Genomic DNA, 24,299 nt, shown 5'->3' with positions numbered 1-24,299 from the left:
AAATCAGTGAAATACCGAATGATAGCTTACTGGTCACTTGTGACATTACAAGTCTTTATACCAACATAAGTCATACATCAGGAACTGATGCCATTAAGCGCATCATTACTCAGAGTCCAGCCTATAGGGGTCCTCCGGTCGATTATTTTATGTTACTGATTGATTTCATTTTGCATAAAAATTATTTTTTGTTTGATAACTCTTTTTTTCTGCAATTACAGGGCACGGCCATGGGCTCCAATATGGCCCCGGCCTATGCCAACCTTTTTATGCATGACTATGAGACATCACATATTTTGAATAATGGTCTATTTTCTAGATTCATATCATCTTATGTTAGATTTATTGACGATATTTTTTTTGTATGGACCGGGGGCCCTGATAGGCTGGAGCTTTTTATGCAGTACCTTAATGGATTGCCAGGTACCATACGGTTCTCACATGCGAGCAGCCCCACTGTAATAAGCTTTCTAGACGTAGAGGTGAGGATTGGGGACAATAAGTTAGGGACCTCCATCAACAAGAAAACTACGGATATCAATTCAGTCCTTCGAGCAGAGAGCTTTCATCCTCCCTCGTTGAAGAGAGGGATGCCTTACTCCCAGCTTCTGCGTGTGGTTAGGATTACCTCTAATCCATTGGAACTCCCGAAGGCCTTACAGGCTATGGGTAAGGACTTCATTGATAGAGGTTATGATACAAAGGAAGTGGAAGGAGCCATCCAGAGATGTCTGCAGCTTGACAGAAACATTCTTCTCGCCCAACCTGCACGTGACAAGTCGGTACATCGCATGATTTTTCCAACGACGTTCTCTATTGCCTCGGCGAAGATGAGAGAAATTATTTTTGAGCACTGGCACATACTTGAGTCCGACCCTGTTATGGGCCCTCATTGTGTAGAGAAACCGCTATTTGCTTATAAACGTAGCAGATATTTCAAAGATCAGATCACCTCCTCTGATATTGGGCCAACGGCCAATAGAAACACCTGGCTAGGTGGTAAAAATGGCGCCTTTAGGTGCAGCGGCTGTGTGAATTGCCAGTTTATGATCACTGGCGACACCTTCCACAATGTAAAATCGGGGACTGACTTCAAGTTGAAACATCGTATGAACTGCGACAGCAAATTTATCGTCTATGCGGTCGTTTGCCCATGTCACTATGTATATGTGGGCAAAACGATTCGCATGTTGAAAGAGCGTATCGGAATGCACCGTTCCTCAATTAAAAAGGCAATGCTGGCTCGCGATCATACCACCCCGCCAGTGGCACGTCATTACTTTGAGGCTGGACATACAATACGAGATTTTAAATTCATGCCTTTGTTTCAAATTAAACCTCCCAAAAGAGGAGGAGACCGACATCTTTCACTTCTACGGAAGGAGTGTGAATTTATTTATAATTTCAACTCCCTAGCTCCTCACGGACTCAATGAAGAGCTCAATTTGAATGTTTTCATCTAAGTGGGTCTGCTCGCATGTAGATGCTCTACTTTTATCTGAGTATATGATTATGTAACTGTATGCACATTTTTCCACATATAGTGGTGACATGATGATTATGTGCATACAGATTTATTGGCTTGTAAAAAGATTTTTTGTGTATGTCACGTGGTGGTCTTTTTTGGCATACACACTATGTTCTCTTTAAACTCTGGTGACATACTATGGCTGTCCAAGCCGGGTAGGACATGTATGTCATCATGTGTTGTTGTTTTATACTACACAGTGATGGTTCTCTATGGGGCAGCAATATGGTGGCCTTAATCATACGCAGACAGTAATTCCTCATTGTTGTTAACACTAGAGGCTGACACCAGTCGCATTTAATATATACACATTTTGTTGCCAGTACATTATGATCACTTATCTAGGCTGTATATGCTGCGGCCAGCCGTATGTGTCCTGATTGTGAGTATTGAGTGACAGCGGTGGGAGCCAGAGCAATGGCTGTGCGTTCCATTGCCCTGCTCTGTGCGTTCCACTCGGGAGGAAGTGACGCGGAAACGGTCGCGCTGTCCGGCTGCTGATGAGAAGCGCACCGTTGGTGTGCTGAACATCGGTCAGCGGCGGTGCAGGCTGCTAGGAGCGTCACCCTATAGCATCATTCACCATGACTCCAGGCACTGCGGTATGCTTCTATATATGCTTTTATATATATTTTATTTTACTTCGATTGGCAACATGTGTTAAACGTAACAGGAAGTGTCTGTGCGTTCCATTATATACTTCCTGCGTTCCAGCGGCTTAGAGTGACGTTGTCTAGCCCAGGTGTGGAATCAACAGGTGAGGTTTGTTTGGTGGATTTTGGCGCCATTTGTTGCTCTATTTAATGGCAGCATTTTCAGTATTGCTTTGTACCCTTGAAGAAGGTGGTAGCACCACCGAAACAGGCTGTCGGGTAACCTGCTCTGAAGTGGTGATGGGTGTCCTATAGAGTATGCAGTTTACATGGATGCATTGGACCTTTGATAAGTAACCTTCCCACTTACTACAAAAACTTTTTGATACAGTATGTTGCCATGTGCTATATTTTTTTTGACTTTTTCTGCTTATAAAAGCTTTTTTCAAATTTGCAAAAATTGGTGTGCAGGCCATTTTTCTACCGTGTGTGGGAATATATCTATAATATCGTTTATATGATCTGGCACCCACTGTTGGAAATAGAATCTTTGTGTGCGGTTTCTCTATCTGTATATATATATATAACGATCCTGGGTGTCCGGCACAGCCTCCTAAGATAGTTGCTGCATGGGTGCCCGCAAGTGGAAATAGGTAGGTATAGACGGAGGATGCGGCACACCATTCACTTAAACAAGAACTAGCTTTTATTGCATGGAAGCAACGTTTCAATGCCTAACATGGCATTTTCATCAGGCTTTAAGACAAACATACACAGAGACCTTACCTAAATAGAGGATAGCTGGCGCAATGCCGTGTGCGGGACCACGCACCCGTCCGGCGGCGCTGATCGCGTGACGTCATCATCCGGCGACCCGTCCTGGATACTATGACGATGCGTCACGTGACCTGTATCCAAGCAACAAGGATAACAAACAACGTACATTTAAAAACAGTCGTGATACATACAAAATGCAAGTATAGCAGGAATCTATGTTAGTGCTGAGCCATTTCACATATATATAAGAATAATTACAAGTATTATGAACCCATATTAAAGGCAATGGGAACCAGCGGTGTATAACTCAGTCGCGGCGTCAGACAGTAGCAAGTCCCATAAGTGGGTAAATGGGACTAATGTGGGACTTAGAAAGCAGATTAAATATATAGTAAAGAAATTTTTTATATATATATATAAACTAAGCCACTGATATGCAAATAGGTAATGAATCACTATATAAAGTAGATAGATAAAAGACATACCACATTATGTGGAAGCTCAAAACAACGGCATAACACAGATAGAGAGACCACATATACATAACAAAAGTACACCATGGACTAAAAGGTATATGTGTACAAAATAAATCAAGCAGTAACCATGTAAATCTAAGCACAAAGGGGTCAACAAATATCATATAGATTACATAGATAATACATTGATACCAGTATGGTCATTAAGACCTTTAGGGGTTCCTGTTTCCAATCTAAGGATCCACCTCGCTTCACATTTAAGAAGCGAGAGGCCCCTATTACCACCTCTGATGGAGGCGGGGATGTGGTCTATCATGCGATATTTTAATTGAGCCATTGAGTGACCAGCCTGAACCCAGTGTCGGGCCACTGGCTGCTCACTGGTACCCTTGGCGATGGCGGTTTTAATTGCTGACCTGTGGGCTGTCATACGCTCCTTAAAGGCACGTTCTGTTTTACCTATGTATGACAACCCACAGGGACAGACAATCTGGTAAACCACATACATACTATTGCATGTTAAAGTGTGATTAATGGTCATGGTTTTCCCAGACTGGGGATGTTGGAATGTGGAGCCTCCAATTAAGAAACGGCAGGTAGTACATGTGCATCTTATGTTACCCCTAGGTACCTGTTTTTTCGGGGGATTTATAACCACATTAGTCTTAACTAATACATCCCTTAAATTGGGTGGTCGCCTGTAGCATGATAAAAGGTCAGTTTTCTGCAGGCCCAAATCTGGGTCTGTCTTGATCATAGGCCATAACCGCTTAGAAACAGAATTAACCACATTACTACCAGTACTGTATGTAGTTACCCAAGGCATACGAGTTGTTGCCGTAGGTGCAATTTTTTTGGGGATCAGCAAATCCTCTCTTTTGAGGCTCATTACTTTGGATTTAGCTGACTCCAAAACCGGTGGTGGATAACCTCTTTGCTTAAACCGCTCCAGCATGGTTTCCATTTGGGCCTCTGCTTGGAGTGGATTCGAATTGATGCGTTTAGTGCGCAATAATTGAGAGAAAGGCAATCCTCTCACTGATGCCCTAGGGTGACAGCTCTCATAATGTAGGGTGTTGTTTCTATCTGTCTCCTTAGTATAAAGACTAGTAACCAGAACCCCCAATTCTTTACGGATTTCCACATCCAGGAACTTGACCACATCAGGGCTACATGTATAAGTAAACTTAACAGGACTTTCTGTGGAATTGTGTGACTCAATATGGTTAATCAGATCCTGTGCAGGGCCTCTCCAAAAAATGAGCAGATCATCAATGTAGCGGGTGTAAAACAAAATACGACCCGCCACATGATGATCAGAAAAAAATACATCCTCCTCCACCTTAAACATGAAAATATTAGCATATGAGGGGGCTACCGCCGCCCCCATAGCACAGCCTGTGAGCTGAAGAAAAAAAGATTCATTATAAATAAAGAAATTTTTAGTAAGGATTAATTCAAGGAGTTGGAGTATTAAATCAATACAAGGGCCCCGATAGTCTGGGTGGTCAGTTATGTAGCCCCTCACAGCAGCCAACCCCATATCATGGGGGATGACTGTGTAGAGGCTACACACATCCACCGTAAACATACAGGTATCATCCTCCAAAAGCGGCAAAGACTGTAATTTACATAACAGCGAGGTTGTATCAAGAAGGTATCTAGGGTTAGATCTTATGCAGGGCTGGAGTACACTATCCACAAAGATGGATGCTGGTTGAAATAATGAGTCCCTGGCGGAGATGAAGGGGCGACCCGGAGGGTCCGCCAGGGACCTATGTATTTTCGGGGTAGTATACATAAGAGGAACCAATGGGTATGCTGGTAATAAAGCCTCTTTAATTAGTGGAGTAATCAATTGTGTGTCCACTGCCTTCTGCAATACGGTTTCCAGTTCCTTCTTGAACACAATGGAGGGGTCCTGGTGAAGTTTTCGATAAGTAGAAGAATCATTCAAATGTGCCATCACTTGAATATGATATTTCTCACGATCTTGGAGGACCAAGGCCCTGCCTTTGTCCGCTGGCCTGAATATCAGTTGGTCAATACTAGCCAGGGCATCCAATGCCAACCGTTCCGATTTGGAAAGGTTATTGCGGGTTCTGGGCATTTTCGGAATTTCGACTGCCACCCCTTCATTCAACATCCGTACGTAGGTCTTGATGGTAGGGTTAAATGATTGGGGATCAAATTGGGATTTTGGCAAGATTTTCTTGAGTTGAGGAGGTATTTCATTCCATCCATTAGATGTGGTTTTCAAGCCAATAGTATTATCACGTGGTTTCATGAAAAAGTCCTTAAGTCTTAACTGGCGAGCTAAACGATGTTGCTCTATATGCCAGTTATTGGCGTTAAATGGTGCTGTAGGTGTGAAAGACAGGCCTTTGGCCAAAAGGTTGGATTCATCAGGGGTTAGAGGGTAGGATGATAGATTAATGACTAAGCTTTGTTCTTGGCCGCCGGCGGTTTTCTTCCTGCTGCCCTGTTTCCTCGCCTTGCCACCACGGCGGGTATAGGGGCGCTGCCTCCTTGGGGACTGCGCCTGTTGCGTGCCCCTAAAGGGTGGGCATTGTGTTGACTGGAAGTATGGGACGACTGGTTCTCACTTTCGCTGTTAGAAGAATTAAATTCAGTTGATGAACCATGGTTACGCTCATGACCTCTGTTGTATCTTCTAAAGAATGTTTTTTTTATATCCCCTCATTTGCTGAGGTGTCGTCCACTGGTAGATAAGGTTCAGTTGGTAATCATTTTCTACCTTGGATTTTTTCTCACGTTTGAACTTAATGAGATTGCGCTTATACGCCTGCAGCTGCTCAGTGAGTTTTGCAAACCAATCAGTGGTCTCATCCTCACTGAGTGTGGCTTTATGGGATGCTTCAAACTCAATAATCTTCTCTTTTGCAATTTTAACCTCTTGGGTGGAATATTCAATTATTAGAAGCATGAGGTCAAATGAGCATTTATTAACAATTGACACCCACTTCCTGCAGAAAGTGGGGTCATGGCGCCCAAAAGTCGGACCATTTTTCATCCTTAACCCTCTAGGAATCATACGTGCCCTGTGGTATACACTCAACGACAATCCATGATAATAATAATCAATTTCCCGCTTTTTAAGCTTAAGCAGGTCATGGAATAATTCATCACAGGGCGCCGCTTCAGCCATATCTTCAAGTACACTACTATACAATATTCCATCAGCATCCTTGTCAGTATATGTGGTAGTCTCCCCAATCGGGTATGCCGTCTGTGAGCAAACCACAGGGGGTTCAACAGGATTCATGGCACTCGGTGTTAAATGTGCAGCTGCTATACAAACAGGCCAAAAAGAGGAACCTGTCCACACAGGTTACCTCAGGGCCAGAAAAAATGGTTAAAAAAATGTAAACAAAATTACACTTGGTGCTCAGTCCAATTATTGAGTTTGAAGCATCCCATAAAGCCACACTCAGTGAGGATGAGACCACTGATTGGTTTGCAAAACTCACTGAGCAGCTGCAGGCGTATAAGCGCAATCTCATTAAGTTCAAACGTGAGAAAAAATCCAAGGTAGAAAATGATTACCAACTGAACCTTATCTACCAGTGGACAACACCTCAGCAAATGGGGGGATATAAAAAACTATTCTTTAGAAGATACAACAGAGGTCATGAGCGTAACCATGGTTCATCAACTGAATTTAATTCTTCTAACAGCGAAAGTGAGAACCAGTCGGCCCATACTTCCAGTCAACACAATGCCCACCCTTTAGGGGCACGCAACAGGCGCAGTCCCCAAGGAGGCAGCGCCCCTATACCCGCCGTGGTGGCAAGGCGAGGAAACAGGGCAGCAGGAAGAAAACCGCCGGCGGCCAAGAACAAAGCTTAGTCATTAATCTATCATCCTACCCTCTAACCCCTGATGAATCCAACCTTTTGGCCAAAGGACTGTCTTTCACACCTACAGCACCATTTAACGCCAATAACTGGCATATAGAGCAACATCGTTTAGCTCGCCAGTTAAGACTTAAGGACTTTTTCATGAAACCACGTGATAATACTATTGGCTTGAAAACCACTTGCCAAAATCCCAATTTGATCCCCAATCATTTAACCCTACCATCAAGACCTACGTACGGATGTTGAATGAAGGGGTGGCAGCCGAAATTCCGAAAATGCCCAGAACCCGCAATAACCTTTCCAAATCGGAACGGTTGGCATTGGATGCCCTGGCTAGTAATGACCAACTGATATTCAGGTCAGCGGACAAAGGCGGGGCCTTGGTCCTCCAAGATCGTGAGAAATATCATATTCAAGTGATGGCACATTTGAATGATTCTTCTACTTATCGAAAACTTCACCAGGACCCCTCCATTGTGTTCAAGAAGGAACTGGAAACCGTATTGCAGAAGGCAGTGGACACACAATTGATTACTCCACTAATTAAAGAGGCTTTATTACCAGCATACCCATTGGTTCCTCTTATGTATACTACCCCGAAAATACATAAGTCCCTGGCGGACCATCCGGGTCGCCCCATCATCTCCGCCAGGGACTCATTATTTCAACCAGCATCCATCTTTGTGGATAGTGTACTCCAGCCCTGCATAAGATCTAACCCTAGATACCTTCTTGATACAACCTCGCTGTTATGTAAATTACAGTCTTTGCCGCTTTTGGAGGATGATACCTGTATGTTTACGGTGGATGTGTGTAGCCTCTACACAGTCATCCCCCATGATATGGGGTTGGCTGCTGTGAGGGGCTACATCACTGACCACCCAGACTATCGGGGCCCTTGTATTGATTTAATACTCCAACTCCTTGAATTAATCCTTACTAAAAATTTCTTTATTTATAATGAATCTTTTTTTCTTCAGCTCACAGGCTGTGCTATGGGGGCGGCGGTAGCCCCCTCATATGCTAATATTTTCATGTTTAAGGTGGAGGAGGATGTATTTTTTTCTGATCATCATTTGTCGGGTCGTATTTTGTTTTACACCCGCTACATTGATGATCTGCTCATTTTTTGGAGAGGCCCTGCACAGGATCTGATTAACCATATTGAGTCACACAATTCCACAGAAAGTCCTGTTAAGTTTACTTATACATGTAGCCCTGATGTGGTCAAGTTCCTGGATGTGGAAATCCGTAAAGAATTGGGGGTTCTGGTTACTAGTCTTTATACTAAGGAGACAGATAGAAACAACACCCTACATTATGAGAGCTGTCACCCTAGGGCATCAGTGAGAGGATTGCCTTTCTCTCAATTATTGCGCACTAAACGCATCAATTCGAATCCACTCCAAGCAGAGGCCCAAATGGAAACCATGCTGGAGCGGTTTAAGCAAAGAGGTTATCCACCACCGGTTTTGGAGTCAGCTAAATCCAAAGTAATGAGCCTCAAAAGAGAGGATTTGCTGATCCCCAAAAAAATTGCACCTACGGCAACAACTCGTATGCCTTGGGTAACTACATACAGTACTGGTAGTAATGTGGTTAATTCTGTTTCTAAGCGGTTATGGCCTATGATCAAGACAGACCCAGATTTGGGCCTGCAGAAAACTGACCTTTTATCATGCTACAGGCGACCACCCAATTTAAGGGATGTATTAGTTAAGACTAATGTGGTTATAAATCCCCGAAAAAACAGGTACCTAGGGGTAACATAAGATGCACATGTACTACCTGCCGTTTCTTAATTGGAGGCTCCACATTCCAACATCCCCAGTCTGGGAAAACCATGACCATTAATCACACTTTAACATGCAATAGTATGTATGTGGTTTACCAGATTGTCTGTCCCTGTGGGTTGTCATACATAGGTAAAACAGAACGTGCCTTTAAGGAGCGTATGACAGCCCACAGGTCAGCAATTAAAACCGCCATCGCCAAGGGTACCAGTGAGCAGCCAGTGGCCCGACACTGGGTTCAGGCTGGTCACTCAATGGCTCAATTAAAATATCGCATGATAGACCACATCCCCGCCTCCATCAGAGGTGGTAATAGGGGCCTCTCGCTTCTTAAATGTGAAGCGAGGTGGATCCTTAGATTGGAAACAGGAACCCCTAAAGGTCTTAATGACCATACTGGTATCAATGTATTATCTATGTAATCTATATGATATTTGTTGACCCCTTTGTGCTTAGATTTACATGGTTACTGCTTGATTTATTTTGTACACATATACCTTTTAGTCCATGGTGTACTTTTGTTATGTATATGTGGTCTCTCTATCTGTGTTATGCCGTTGTTTTAAGGTTCCACATAATGTGGTATGTCTTTTATCTATCTACTTTATATAGTGATTCATTACCTATTTGCATATCAGTGGCTTAGTTTATATATATATAAAAAATTTCTTTACTATATATTTAATCTGCTTTCTACGTCCCACATTAGTCCCATTTACCCACTTATGGGACTTGCTACTGTCTGACGCCGCGACTGAGTTATACACCGCTGGTTCCCATTGCCTTTAATATGGGTTCATAATACTTGTAATTATTCTTATATATATGTGAAATGGCTCAGCACTAACATAGATTCCTGCTATACTTGCATTTTGTATGTATCACGACTGTTTTTAAATGTACGTTGTTTGTTATCCTTGTTGCTTGGATACAGGTCACGTGACGCATCGTCATAGTATCCAGGACGGGTCGCCGGATGATGACGTCACGCGATCAGCGCCGCCGGACGGGTGCGTGGTCCCGCACACGGCATTGCGCCAGCTATCCTCTATTTAGGTAAGGTCTCTGTGTATGTTTGTCTTAAAGCCTGATGAAAATGCCATGTTAGGCATTGAAACGTTGCTTCCATGCAATAAAAGCTAGTTCTTGTTTAAGTGAATGGTGTGCCGCATCCTCCGTCTATACCTATATATATATATATATATATATATATATATATATATATACACACTGTATAAAGGTTACAAAATGTAAATATGTTTTTGCCAGAGGTTGCCATAGTAGGATGATTTGCTTGTAAAAATATACAGGAGATATACTGAGAAGAAAATGATTAAATTCTGCCCTCTATCAGGGAATCCATGAGATCACATTTGCTTGGTGACATATTGTATGTAGCTTTCATGTAATGACTGCCGACATTCGATTGAATGTCCTTTTTATTAATCCTTATAGTATTCTTCTGTAAAGTGTGTTTTATTTTTAGATGGAATTTTCTCAAAATGCATTTTATCTTTTTGTTGCATTTATTTTAAGGAATTCATTATAAATAGGTTTCCCCTACAGTCCTTAGTGTTAAATACAACTAGCACCTTCAGTTGATAGACCATTCTTTTTAGGTGGATTTATTACACTTCATGTACAGTATGAAATTACTTTTATAGCAGTGTGCAATTGTTAGATTAATGACATGTCTTTTCTATCCCTTGGGGTTTTTATAGCTGTGGTCAGTCTTGCAAACACTGCCGATGTAACAATATTCATTAAAAGAATTTCATTTAGTTTGCTACAAAAGCAGCACTTGCCCTACTGGTTTGCAGCTGTAAATTGCTGCTCTTATATCTCTCATTTTTAAATTGCATACACAATAGACGACCTGTGTATCCAGCTGACGGAAGGTGTAACGTTATATTGCCCCATCCATAAACACTGCATGACCTACGATATGTAATCCCCTCCCATGCCGCAATGGCGGCTCTTACCTCAGCGGAGGAGAGGGTCTGCCACTGTGCCAGGGCCACCCTCCGGTGCTGCTGGTCCCTGCAACCACCACCTGCATGGCCCGATCATCGCTGCTGGACCAGCGCTTGCGCAGTAGCCTCTTTGGTACTGTGCATATGCACTAGCTCCAGGGCCGGTGCAAGGCACCGGAGCGCCCCAGGCGAGTCGGGGTGGGGGCGCCCCGGTGCCGGGGGGGGGGTACCTTTCCTGCGGCGCTGTGTATTTAAATCTGGCGGCGGAGGCAGCGGGGGTCCCTGCAGTCCATTAGAAATCACACGCGCTATCCGCCGGGCTATGCGGAAGTGCTTCTAGTGTGAAAACACTGGCAGCACGCTGATTGGCTGAGATCAGCCTGCGCCGTGCTGCCACAGTTTTCACACTAGAAGCGCTTCCGCATAGCCCGGCGGATAGCGCTCGTGATTTCTAATGGACTGCAGGGACCCCCGCTGCCTCCGCCGCCAGATTTAAATACACAGCGCCGTAGGACAGGTAACCGGGCGGCACAAAATGCCGCCCTCCAGTGGCCGGCGCCCTAGGCAAATGCCTAGATTTGCCTAGTGGTGGCGCCGGCCCTGACTAGCTCCAGCCTCTATGGGGCTGCTTTGGGAGCAAACCCTGTATAATTGTTTTGATGGTCCCGGGTCTGACGCATGTGCAGTATCATCTGTGGTACTGCGTAGTGTATGTGCAGAACCAATTTTTAGGGGCTGCCCCACAGCTGCGCATAGAGAGGCATCCTAGAGGGAGTGAACACCTCCCAATGGGGCTGCCTTTGGTGACTGGCAAGTCGGACTTCCAAAAGGTAGTCACTGCCCTTCACAGTGATGCCAGTGCACTACAGTGCCGGATTTTACCTATCAAAGATAGTAACAGCATTGATGTTAGATTTATCCCGTAATCCAAGGGGTGTATGTTTGTTTTGTATATGTATTAAAATAAATACAATCCTTTTTCTGGAAGGATATCATAGTTCATGAAGTAGTTTGAAAGCAGCAGAAGAATCTCCTATTCCATTAATATCACAACTGCTCTTAGCCGTTTGATTCCAAGCATATGCTGTGTTTATGATCAGCGGAATTTACTCTCTTCCCATTTATTTATCCCATCATTTATAATAAAGGACTTCGCACTCCATTATTATAGATACAATTAATCTGCCTAGATAGTAGATAATTATCCTAAGGTATAATGATGGGAGCTGTTGCCTTGTTTGTCTAGTGACACTGGACAAATGCTATGCATTGCAGCCCAGGCTATCTATTATCCATATTCTCTGCATGATGCAGTGGCACCAAAAAGGCCGATACAGGATCACTCATTGCAATCTGAATTCAGCCCCAGGCCCAATGGTCGGTGTCTGTGCAGAGCAGCAAACGGCTTTGGTGAGTTATATACTTGCTGGGCTGTTTGCTGCTAGGAGGTAGCAGCAAGGGAATGCTAAGCGTTTTATGGGCGTCCCCATACAAACGCTGTGCGTTAACCTGTGAAAGCAGACGTGGCTTGGGGCGGACATCTGACGTCACATGACATCAGCGAACGGCCCCAATTTGGCATACTCCAATTGAAATAATGTGTTCGAGTACCGAGTGGATTCGGAGAAGGGTCGGCATTCAGCCAAGCACCATTTATGGTCTCGCTAGGCAGCGAACGACCGCTTTAGCAAAAGCAGATGAAATAAAGAGTGCTAAAAGCATGCTCCTAACTGCCATTTTTAGCCCAACCTGTATGTGATAGTTATGCTGGTGGTTTATCACTTTCCATTTTATCACTTTTGGAAGCTTAATACATCTGGTCCAAAGAGACCAATTAAATTTGTAATCATTTTGATGAAATACAAACTACAATACTGTATGTCTGCAGGGCCAGCTCTAGCTCTAGGCAGCTTTTAAGCAGCTACCCAGGGTGCTGGATCTGAGGTGTGTGTGTGTGTGTGTGTGTGTGTGCGCGCGCGCGTGTGCACGGTGTCACAGGCACCACCGAATCTGCCTAAAACAAAATGAAGGAAGCAAAAACCCACATTGTTTTCCCCAGCACACTGAAGGATACCAGCAACCATATTTAAAGACGACATAATAGCAGAATTCAGAGATCTTCTTTACATATATTTGCAAATACATGGATAAGCCCCCAAGATGTCCGTCAAGGCTTCTCTGTGTATTGGGGGTCTCTTGTTCTATATATAGGTGCAGGGTTTGGCATCACAAAAGTCAGCATAAGCCAGAAACCCCAGGCAGCACACCAGCATAAAAACTATTATTAATAAGTGTAAGAGAGCTATGTATAGAAAGGTGGTGAATGGAATAAAAATATGAAAGAATAGTGTTAGTGAGATTACTAGTAAGAGATAAATAAAATGTAATAGTGCGCCATCTCAGACCCATCAAGCCACACCAAACCCATGTTAACCCCAGTGTGGGTCCTATAATTAACTAGTATAGAGCCACGTGATAATGGCTCTTACGTATATATATATATATATATATATATATATATATATATATATATATATATATATATATATATATATATATATATACCTAAACTAAGAGCTATTTACCTAGAGCAACCCCCATAAAAGTCCATATGGCATATCAGTACCAGAGCCTCCTCCTCTGAATTCTATTATCATGTGGCCTTTAATCTAGTTACTGGCATAATTCAGTGTGCTGGGGAAACCATGTGTGTTTTTTCTTAGTCAAGATTGCCCCTCCCTTTCAAGCACCTGAGTGATATGAATAAAATGCTTGAGCATCTGCCAGTTTACATATCACAAATTAAGGATGTTTATGAGTAAGACATCCTTGTTGTTCTTAATACATGTGGTGGCTGTGGAACTTCTAAGATGCCACCATCACACTTTAACTTGAAGGTTTTGGTGGCAGTGGGGTTTGGTGGGAGGGGGGGGGGGGGCAGTAGAGTAAATTCTTGCCTAGGGTGCCTTACACTGGCTCTGTATGTCTGTCAATGGATGAAACTTTACCATTTGTTCTTTTTATATAAGATTAGTGGTAAATATTATGAGCAGCTTTGCAGTTTATTTTATTTATTAACAGTTTCTTATATAGTGCACACATATTCTGCAGCACTTTACATAGAATATTTGAACATTCCCATCAGTCCCTGCCCCAGTAGAGCTTACAATCTATATTACTTAGACAAATGGTTTAGAGAGAAAACCATTTGTCTAAGTTATTTCGGACTCATGGGAGCACCACCAACTTAAAGATTGACCCCCTGTGGGCCTAATTGTGTAATATTGTTGGTTGAGGCTACTCAGGCCACACCCTCCACAACAAGCATCCGCTCAATCTGAAGCGGAACTTGAAGTGGGGATAGACTCTGTGCGGGACTCACACCCCTGTCCGCTCAATCTATATTACTTACAGACACTCTAGGGCAGGGGTGGACAATAAGCGGCCCTCAAGCTGTTGATGAACTACACATCCCAGCATGCTTTGCATCAATTTCAGCATGACCAAATAGCAAAACTAAGGCAAAACCTTGCTGGGATGTGTAGTTCATCAACAGCTGGAAGGCCACACAAGTAGGGTTACCACCCGTCCGGGATTACTCCAGACAGTCATGTAATTGAGACTGGCATCCAGAGTCCAGAAGGGTGGTTGCCGTGGACTATTGAAAGTCCGGGAATTGAGACCCCCACCCACCGCCTATTACTGTTGACTAAATGCAGGCTGCGGGCAGCCATCCATTTCATGCCACAGCGAAGTGTACACACATACCTAGGCACGTGAGGAAGCTTGGGGGGAGGGACACATGGCGGATTACCGCCATCTTCAGTGTCTGTGAATGATGCTGATGATGAATGACACACTGACACTCCCCCGCGGTGCTCGCTGCGAGGAGGAGGGAGGCGGGACACAGACAGTGTCACTCATCAGTATCATGTGTCCAGGTCCTCCGGCTCCTCCTGCGTGCTGCGGCGCTGCATAACACCTGAGCGTGAGGCGAGCGGAGTGGTGGACAGTGAGTTGTGTGGCGCAGTTCAGTTTTCGGCAGTTGTTGTACCCAGTCCGCGGCCGGGCAGAGAGCCAGAGACTGAGCCAGCAGCAGTACACAGCCCACACCGTGGCCCACAGTGCAGTCGGCAGTGCAGTTGCTGCCTGTGTCCTCTCCTGACCCTGCAGTCACACTGTCACTAGTCCAGGTAGTCCCCTTCTGTGCCCAGGTCACCTGCTGGGCAATGTGCCAGTCCTCACATGTCTGAGCTGCACAGCAGGAGTGTTCCACGCTTTGCACAGATTATACAGATGCTGTATTCCACCTGCCTCCCAGACAGCTGCTTTTACAATGTATGTTAGGTTTGCTTTTTAGAATACAGTACAGGTAACACCTATCATCGCCCCTGATAAATGTATCCATCATTACCTATGTGAAGTTACCAGACTCACTGTGAGACTGTAATTATTAAATTTTAGTAGGTGTAGTGATTAATGTACTTTTTTAGTCCGTCGGTACCCTCTTGTTCTCCATATATGTCTATATTCCCCATAGCTGCGTGTATTTCCAGATCAGATCGCTCTTGCCCAAATATGGTCTGACAGGAAATACCCAGGAAAGAATTCACCAAAAGGTTATGTCCAATTACCATATGTTATGTCCACAGGGGGTGATCCAATTCCCCTGCTATCAACAGGAAGGTTGTCCACAGGGGGTGACCACCACACAACGTAATCAGCTGGGTATTGCATCTTGTGTTGACACTTCTCTGCATATCTCTGCCCACTTCCAGACTTACTGGAACCGACCCCAGCAGGGGGGGCAGCAGCAGTAGCTGGGAGGGGGATATACCTGACTCTTGAATCCACCAATCAAGATCCACTGCAAGCCCACTTTTGGTTTGTGCACCGTGGGAATTTAGAAGTTTTTAAAATGACTTGCACACAAGCCAGGAGGGAGATTTTTCATGGACTGTCCTGGACTAAGAGGTTGTGCTCTGTCTAGGACTCGTGTGGACTTATCTGCTATCACTGCTGTGTGGAATAAGTGATAGTTTCGTTATTTGGACTGTGATGCTACAAGGACTTTGCTACCTGGATGTTTTTATGCTACCATTTGAATCTTGTTCCTGTCTTTGTCTACCTGTGTGTGCTGTGATAAAAATAAACCATATTTTGGTTTCACCTGCTCGGTGTCTGAGTGATTGAAGAACCCGTATCTTCACATTTGGCGGCAGCGACAGTGGGATCATTCAGACACCAACCATCGAGCACAGAAAGCACAGAGAACAGAGGACCAGACCATATGTAAGGAAACGGAAAATGCAATAAGGTGAAGTTCAGCAAGTGAGCAGGTGTCATTCCTGTGAAAGGGAAAATGTTTCCAAGGAAAGAAAATCGATGCCTCAAGACCCCTGGAGCAGAGGAGCTCAGGGATGGAGGTTCTTCAGTGTATCGGCAGGCTGGGAAGCCAGATCTGTTATTTATTGTCAGAAAAATGCAGTATATCTGGGAGTACTGGGAAGAAGCTCAGCAGATGATCAGCGGGTGGAGAGTATCCAGCATACAGGACAAGTTGTGTTACCTGGGGGATGCATTCCTGCACTGTAAAGGTGAGGCCACCTCCTGGAATCTGCTGGGGGAGCCAGAGTTTGTAGAATTTACAGAGGACAATATTCTGAGGTTGAAGGACAAGTCCAGAATAAATTGATGCCCCAGATAGAACCAGAGGAAAGGTCTAGAAGGGGGCTACTGCAATCTGGGCAGACAACCGAGGGGTCTGCCACAGAATTAATTGTTACCGCAAGAGAAGGGTCGTTGTCAGGGGGGCCCCTAACTGCCCTTGAAGAAATGAGTATGGAGGAGCTGATAGCAGAATGTCAGCTGCGAGGTATACCCATCCAATCCTGCACTCGCGGGGAAATCCTTCAGCAGATCTTTCACGATCAGGGAGATCCTACAAATGCATTTGCTGATTATCGGGCATGGATCCTCCATTTCGGTGCACAGTTGAGTGTGTGGAAACAATTGCAGTGTCTGGAGGAGTGCTTCGTGGTGGCAGAGGAAGAGGCGATTGATTGCGGGCTTCTGGATACCCCAGCATGGCAAGATCAGTGTCGCAGGGGGCGTGATGAAAGGCACCGCCTGCAACAGCTTCTCCCACAGCCTAGGGAAAAAGCTGCTCAGTGTTCTATACAGGGGAAGGTTATCCCCAAAATAAAGGAAGTGGGGCCTGTGAGCCAGGCACCCCAGGAGGAGCTGCACTACAGCTTCCCTTTTGCTGAGGTGGGAGATGCATAATTATTAACCTGCTGCCAGGGGATCTATAAGGACTGCGTCCAAGAGGAGATCACCGTGGTTAGAGGAGTATCCGACAACATCCAGGCCACAAGCATACCAGTCGCAGATGATGTCGTGCTTCAGGCTGCCCAGCATATTCAGCTGGGGAAGGTGGTTATCCTGGAGACTGAGGACTGCGCAGAGGAAGCGGCAGGTGAGACCCAGGCTTTTGAGGGGGTAGGACTGGCCTTGGACCAGCCTGCCCTGCAGCCACCAGCGGAATTGTTCCTGATGGAGGGTCCCTTCTCAGCCCTGGGCATTGAGACCAAATGCTGTACTGAAATTTGCCATGCCCCTAGTTTGGGTTTGAGGGAGGAAGGACTTGAGAGAGTGGCGGAAGTGCCAGGGCCAGGGCTCCGATATTGGGCTGCCGTTTGGCAGATGTTCCTTGGGCAAGAGGGGGAGGTGGAAACTGCTCCCTGCCCCATTGTGCCAGAGGCAAAAGTATTAGCACACCCTATAGGTGTGCCCGGTGTGAAAGTTTACGATGTTGCAGAGAGGGGGTTCCCAACATTTGAGGACGGGGGATTGCTAACTCACTTGTTAGTTAACATGCATAACTTATATTGTGATATTGCCCTTGCTGATTCTGCAAACCAGCCGCCTCTTCCAAGATGGGTTTGGTATGATGTCACTCTGTGGGACTCAGGTGGTACATCCAAACCTCAGATTCTCTGCTCTGCATCCCACTACAGGTTGTTATTGGTTCCTGAACAACTTGGTACCGGGACTAAAATAGTAGGGGAAGGAATGTGAAGTTACCAGACTCACTGTAAGACTGTAATTATTATATTTTAGTAGGTGTAGTGATTAATGTACTTTTTTAGTCCGTCGGTACCCTCTTGTTCTCCATATATGTCTATATTCCCCATAGCTGCGTGTATTTCCAGATCAGATCGCTCTTGCCCAAATATGGTCTGACAGGAAATACCCAGGAAAGAATTCACCAAAAGGTTATGTCCAATTACCATATGTTATGTCCACAGGGGGTGATCCAATTCCCCTGCTATCAACAGGAAGGTTGTCCACAGGGGGTGACCACCACACAACGTAATCAGCTGGGTATTGTATCTTGTGTTGACACTTCTCTGCATATCTCTGGCCACTTCCAGACTTACTGGAACCGACCCCAGCAGGGGGGGGCAGCAGCAGTAGCTGGGAGGGGGATATACCTGACTCTTGAATCCACCAATAAAGATCCACTGCAAGCCCACTTTTGGTTTGTGCACCGTGGGAATTTAGAAGTTTTTAAAATGACTTGCACACAAGCCAGGAGGGAGATTTTTATGGACTGTCCTGGACTAAGAGGTTGTGCTCTGTCTAGGACTCGTGTGGACTTATCTGCTATCACTGCTGTGTGGAATAAGTGATAGTTTCGTTACTTGGACTGTGATGCTACAAGGACTTTGCTACCTGGATGTTTTTATGCTACCATTTGAATCTTGTTCCTGTCTTTGTCTACCTGTGTGTGCTGTGATAAAAATAAACCATATTTTGGTTTCATCTGCTCGGTGTCTGAGTGATTGAAGAACCCGTATCTTCACAACCTACTTGGTGCTTTACACATTCTGCATCATCACGACAATGGGCCTAATTCAGACCTGATTACTGCTGTGTGAATTTTCACAGTGGCCGATTATCGATACACTCCGCATGCATCTGGGCTGCAATGCGTTGGCCAGTGATGAAATCCTGCTACTTTTTTTCCATCACTAGCCATGCACAAAGTGATTGACAGGAAGTAAAGTATTGTCCCTACAATAACTGGCCTAACCAGTAATGGGCATCATGGTGTGTGACATGACGTGTAATGGGCATTATGGCATGTGGTATACTATGTAATGGACATTGTGGTGTATGGCGTAGCATGTAATGGGCATCACGGTTTGTGAGCATTACAGTGTGTGACGTAACATGTAACTGGCATTACGGTGTGCAAAATCAAGAATAGAATTGAAGCAAAGGTTAAAAAAAACATAAGGGTCAAGGGGTGGAGCTGAGGCAGGTCAATGGGTGGACTGTGGGTGTGTCAAGCGGCGGGCAACTGTCCAGGAATCTCTCAACACCCTACGCGCAAGTACGGGGAGAATATACAAACTCTGCACAGTTAGGGCCATGGTGGGAATGGAACCCATGACCTCAGTGCTGTGAGGCAGTAATGCTAACCATTACACCATCCGTACTGCCCCCCATGTGTAATGCAAAATAGTTGATTATTGAAATTAATAAAAACAAACATACATATTAAAAAGCAGATCCTGTGTGTGGTATTTAATTGTTTAATATAGTATGATTGACTGTTAACACAATAAAATTCAGAATTCTTCTAAAATGTTGAATATAAACAGAGGTGATGTAAGCTGTTTTTAAATGTTTAACTTTTGAACTGGTACTTATCCATATATACACTCTGCATTTGAGAATTATTTTTTCTTGGCTCTTATATCTTAGACTAAGGGACTCTACAAAGTCTTAACACTAAAGACCTTGTTCTGCAGGCCAGTTGTATTATTTATTGAAATAGCAAGTGCTTTCGAGCATAGAGTTCTTTTATTCACTCGCCTTCAGTGCTAGATTTATATTAATTGACAACTACTGTACAGTACCCACACTGTGACTATAGAAAGTGTTCACTCTTTAGCTAATATGCACTTAGATTAACCCTTTATGCCAACATCTGTGAGAGATGCGCAAAATATCTGATACAAACAGGGCCGGTGCTAGGGTGTCCGGCGCCCTCCTGCAAACCATACATTTTGCGCCCTTTCACATTGCCATTGCAACAAGCTGCAGCCTGATTGTGGGAGAGTATGCAACATGCTATCCTATGGAGGATCTCGGGTGCATGTACATGTATGCATACACCATCTCAGTGCTGTGTCCGCAAAATGTTGCAGGCACTAAAGGTGCCCATACACACTGTGAGAATCACATTTGTTATGTGCTAGATCGCATCGCACGGCATGCATGCAATGTGTGTACGATGCGATCCGAAAGCAGTACAAAAAGTATGTGCAGCATACAAAAGTGTCTGGAAATCCACATATTCCAATCAAAGTCTTGTGGCTACTATTAGTAAATGAAGCAATATTGTTGCTCCGTATATAAAGATTTGGTACTTGTTTCCTAGCACGGCGCCCGTCAGGGTTGATCGCATGCCTTAAGTTAAGGTACTTAAGGCATGCGATCGACGCGATGGACCTGATTTTCTGTCAATTACCAGCTTAATTTGCCGGTAAAGACAAAATCGCGTTGATCGTGTCCATCGCGGCCCAGTGTACCTGAAGACGATAATAAATCGAAACATTGTATCACCGCCTGGCAGTTGGCTCAATTCTTTCATAGCCATCGCCACATCAAGGACCGAGAGTGCCGCCCGCACAGCCGCAGATATATATATATATATATATTGATTATATTATGAACTGTAAGAGACACACCGCCAGGCTTTCAATGAACACTGCATGCAAGCTACACACAGCCAGTATACATTGGCACCTCCTGCACTCCACCAGAGGTCCTAAAGAATTGTGACTCCTGATAGAGCAGAGGGTCTGGTGCCCAATACCCCTTCGCTGGATAAGTTCTTACAGATCACCACCTGATGTACCCCAACAGTCTCAGTCACTAAGTATTATTAGATGTCCTTTTGGTATAAATATTTCTAATGCACATATTTATATTGTATTCACAGAGGCAGGTCATCGATGGTCATCAGTGCAATGACTGGAACCAATGATGGGGCAGGGCGATGCTGCACATCTGGGTGAACACTTTTAGTCACCAATGTAGGAAAACTATCAGATCTATGTATAAAGTAGATGACTATCCCTATATTGGAATTCCATGATTTCTTTGGCATTCTTCCTGGTACATCACTGGTGGTGACTAATTATTGGACATTAGTTTTGATTATGTGTTTTGCTATCGCAGTTTCCATATCAGCTCTTACGGCACCATCCAGTTCTGTGAATCCTGGTGCAGGTGGCCCACATTCCTTCAGCATGACAGCATGCACTCAGAGGGTACAGCGGACACAGGGTGCACTAAAGCCCTGTTACAGAACTGCACATCTTCATAGGGTGAAAGCAGAATCAGCTAAAGAGACACTACCCCAAGAAGCTTTTACAGCAAGTGCTCGCAGCAACCTGAATCTGCCCTACACTCTCTAATGACTAAATTGGCCCATGGAGTGTGTCTATGTTCCTGCAGTTTAGCTCCGTTGTGAAATGTATGTAGAATTTGAATGGGGTTTTTCAATTCTAAAGCACTGTGGCATATGTATTCCATACACTATAACAAATACAAATAATAAAACTAGCTTTTACATTTGAATAACTGAATCTTGCTGTCTGATACAATTGTAGAGCATGATGCGTTGTATTGTGCTAACTTAATTGGAGTTAGACGTAATAGGTTATGTCTTCGCCTGGGGACATGTATATAATTCATACATTTAATACAGTATAACAAGTTTTGTGCTTTTAGAAAACTTTTCCCATGATCTTTTTGCTTCTGAGATCTCTCAGTCATCTCATAGTAATGGTCCCCCCATTATTTCTATACAGGTGACCTTTGCCATGTATCCATTTATCTGGCTTCTGCTTAAAACCAAGAAAGAAGGGTTATAAGATTCCTCTTTGATGGTCTGTATTGTAAGTGAAAATCAAGATCAAGAGCGTTATGGCCCTTGTACATCTCAGCAATTTACTTTCTCACATAACTACCTGTGTCATCTGAGAGTTCCTCATTGTACCTACTCTGAATGCCAGCTATTGTGGTGGTTGGCGCATCCACATACTACTTCGGCACTAAAATGATATGCTCATTTTGTTCTCATCCATTTTCTTGCGCGTATGTTTCAATGAAGTCAGACTAATTCACTTCAACATTTCTTCTATCTCACTCAAGTTTTTATTCTTTGTCCACCTTATATCCATTAGCCATCTTTTCTCTGTTACAGTATCGGTCTACCTTCTGATCTGTCCATACAAGCGATTGCCTTTTTCTCTATCCATGGAATATACTGAACCAACAACAATGTGAAGTTTTTCAACAAGCAACAGATTCCTAATATATGCTCTTTGCTCTACCGTATTCATAACCTGCCATGGCCCGATAAAGCACTTTACTCATCTGTACAGTGCCTACTTGTTGCGCTGCGAGTGTAGTAACCCAGCAAGCAGGTAAATGCTACCCAGCACAACTGAAATCCCACCCATGTGCAGAGCTGATAAAATTTTCACAGGTGTACACCATCGAATGGATCCCCCCCTGTTCGCGAGTGCCACGAAAGGCTAGACCTGTTCTCGAGTGCCACGTAAGGCTAGACTTGGAGAGTTGATTACCTCAACGGCCGGGGATCAGCTGTGTTTTCTGGGGCACTCCCACAAAACGCAAGGCTACTTCCCCAAATGGCGTCAGGGTGTCAGCATGCGCACGGTGGACCCTGCATATGCACGGTCATCTGATAATCGCTTGTGCTGTGAATTGGCAACAGAGCGAACAATTGTGAACTGCAAAACAGTGTACAGTAAGTAGCTTTTTTTCATTAAAAAAATAGATCACAAATATCTTGATGTGCTTTGCAATGTGAGAGTAATGTAGGATATTATGTATACTACTTGTATGCGATAGATAGATAGATAGATAGATAGATAGATAGATAGATAGATAGACATATATTTGGACACTGGCACAGTTTTTGTCTTGTAACACAAACATTCCTAGCCATCAACCGAAAACAACAGTGGTAGATAATCAAAGGATCTTTTCCATTGTAAAGAAAAATCACTTAACGACATCCAGCCATGTGAAGAACAGGGATATTGTTATTATTAGTCAACCATGAAGAGGAGACTTCACAAAGCGTTATAGTGCAAATAATTAATAAGCCCCCCAAAAAAGGCAGATTAGACTGTGCCACAAAATCTAAAAAAGACAGCCCAGTTCTGGAACACTATTCTCTGGACAGCTGAAATAATGAACAACCTCTATCAGAATGATGGGAAGTATAAAGTATTGAGAATGTTTGGAATGGCTCGTGATTTGAAGAGAATCAAATCTGCTTTAAAACATAGAGGCGGTTTCAGTCCTAATTGGCCACGTCTGGATTCAGAAGCTGTTCATGCGCATTCCTTATAATGCACATTTGCAGGGCCCAGCTGCAAAGACATTCGGACAATTTCATCCTTGATAAGGCACTCACAACCTGATTCATAGGCGAGACATGCTGGGGGACATGAGCATACTCATAGAAATTTTGGTAGAGCACAGGCCAAACAGGCATTCCTTTGCCTGCTCAGATGGGTGCATGACATTAGCGCCCACCCCGATTTTGCCTCAAATCCAGAAGCCGCCAAGTGACTCCTGAGTAAGGAGGTGGCTGTGAGCACCGGGGAAAGAAGGAAAGATCATTTGATGGTAAGTAACCATCAAAAAATTTTTTCACTCTGCGGGCGCTAACGAATGTATGTGTACCCCTACATATCAGTTTGCAGCCCTGCACAGATGAACGCATTGCCAGGGGCGGGGGGTGGCGTATGTTCACCGAGGAAGCATTAACCTGCTCGCTGGGCTCTGAAAACATGCAGCCTGGTGAGCAGGTCTAAATCAGGCCCATAATGGAGGCAGTGTGATGGCATATACCCACATGGTTTCCAATGGCACTGGGTCACTAGTGTTCATTTATGTTGTAACAGAAGTAGCAGAATGAAATCTGAAGTTTATAAAGACATACAGTCTTGTAAATTTCAGTCTCATTCTGCAAAGTTGTTTGGACTGTGCTTGACATTACAGATGGGCAATAACAAAAAAACATATTGCAAAAGCAACCCAAGAGGTTTTTTTTTAAACAAAGAAAAGGGATATTCTGCAATGGGTAAGTCAATCACCTAGCAGCAACCTGATAAATCATGTATTGCTGCAGAGAATACTAAAGGCAGAAAGTCCCCA

At 44.2% G+C, this 24,299-nt stretch overlaps 1 protein-coding gene across 2 annotated transcripts in view; it reads right to left on the bottom strand.

The window, feature by feature from the left end:
- The window catches only part of THSD4 (thrombospondin type 1 domain containing 4), a 708,854-nt gene that overhangs the window by 95,743 nt on the left and 588,812 nt on the right, over positions 1-24,299 (bottom strand). The window lies entirely within an intron of this gene.

Source organism: Crinia signifera, chromosome 4 (genome assembly GCF_055691185.1).
Source record: "Crinia signifera chromosome 4, ASM5569118v1, whole genome shotgun sequence".
Classification (NCBI taxonomy): domain Eukaryota; kingdom Metazoa; phylum Chordata; class Amphibia; order Anura; family Myobatrachidae; genus Crinia; species Crinia signifera.
Note: the sequence above shows the minus strand (reverse complement) of the source record. Positions and strands in the feature narration are given on the sequence as shown.